A 1931-nucleotide genomic window follows, 5' to 3' on the forward strand; every position below is an offset into this window, starting at 1 on the left:
AGTACTAAGACACGTCCTAAAGAATCTCCTGTATTCCAGACATATTCTTTTTTACCTCTATTATATACTGTCGATCCAATTTCCCCTTGGTAATCAGGATCTATCACACCAGATAGTACAGTAATGCCCATCTTTGTCTGTTGATCCAGAGACATGAGGAAGCCAAAATTGCTGGGTGGAGTTATTAATTTCCAGTTCAATGCAATCAGTATTGTGTCTCCAGGTGGGTGTGTTCCTCCCTTTGGGACTAAGATCTCCAGACCTGCAGAGCATAGGGTAGCAGGGACAGGAAGCAAAAAAATTTTGAGTGGGTCACTAGGGGTAATTGTGAGTGGTATCATTCCTGTTTCCACCCCTTGGTTCCTGGACCCATGAATCCTGGCTATTGGATAAACAGCACTGTATATTAGATGCTGATTTAGAGCATATACAGCCTCCTGAAAACTGGCCCAATCCTTCAAGGTATTGCCACCCAGCTTGTGCCATAATTGTGTTTTCAGTAGGCCATTCCATCATTTTGTCAAGCCAGCTGCTTCTGGATGATGGGGAACATGGTAAGACTAGTGAATTCTATGAGCATAGCCACATTGCTGCACTTCATTTGCTGTGAAGTGAGTCCCTTGATCTGAAGCAATGCTGTGTGTGATACCATGATGGTGGATAAGGCATTCTGTACATCCACTGATGGTAGTTTTGGCAGAAGCATTGTGTACAGGAAAAACAAATCCATATCCAAAATAAATATCTATTCCTGTAAGAACATAACACTGTCCTTTCCATGATAGAAGTGGTCCAATGTCATCAACCCACCACCTGGTTGTTGGCTGATCTCCCCAAGGAATGATTCCATATTGCAGACTCAGTGCTGGTCTCTGTCGCTGGCAGATTGGGCACTCAGAAGTGGCAGTATCCAAATCAGCCTTGGTAAGTAGAAGTTCCTGTTGCTGAGCCCATGCATAACCTCCATTCCTGCCACCAAGGCCCATTGAGCAATGACAGGAGTAACTGGGATGAAAGATAGCTTGTTTCCACTGAACATGTCATCTTATCCACCTGATTGTTAAAGTCCTCCTCTGCTGAGGTCACCTTTTGGTGGGCACTCACATGAGACACAAATACCTTTACTCCTTTGGCCCATTCAAAGAGATCTATCCACATACCTCTTCCCCATACATCCTTGTCAACAATTTTCTAATCATGCTACTTCCAAGTCCCAGACCATCTGGCCAAGCCATTAGTCACAGCCCATGAATCCATATATAATCGCACATCTGGCCATTTCTTGTTCCATTAAAAGTGAACAGCCATATGCACAGCTCAAAGCAATACCTATTGGGAGGATTTCCTTTCACCACTGTCCTTCAAGGAAGTCCCAGAGGGGGCTGCAGTGTTACTGCTGTCCACTTTCAAGTGGTGCCTGCATATCACACAGAACGATCTGTAAACCAGGCACGAGTTTTCTCTTCCTCAGTCAACTGATCATGAGGAACTCCCCATGAGGCCATGGGTACAGACTGAGAGAGGGAAGGTAATGACTGAAGTGGAGACCATAGGCATTTCAGCCACTTCCTCATGCAACTTAATTGCCTTCAGGTCCTGCTCGAACCCAATCTCTGATATACCACTTCCATTTAATGATGGAGTGCTGCTGGGTACATCTAAATTTATGACTCCATGAGTCAGATAACACCCAGTTTATGATGGGCAGTCAGGCCTCATGGTGACTTGGTGGACCATGGATAGGCATTCAATCTCTACTAAAGCCCAGTAACAAGCCAAAAGCTGTTTCTCAAAAGTTATCTCAGAGGATGGCAGGGCTTTGCTCCAGAATGCCAAGGGTCTGTGTTGCAATTCACCAATAGGGACCTGACAAAGACTCCAAACAGCATCTCCATCTACTACAGACACTTCAAGCATCATTGGATCAGCCA

Source organism: Orycteropus afer, unplaced genomic scaffold, assembly GCF_000298275.1.
Source record: "Orycteropus afer afer isolate SDZICR_OR568_19922 unplaced genomic scaffold, OryAfe1.0 scaffold00221, whole genome shotgun sequence".
Taxonomy (NCBI): Eukaryota; Metazoa; Chordata; class Mammalia; order Tubulidentata; family Orycteropodidae; genus Orycteropus; species Orycteropus afer.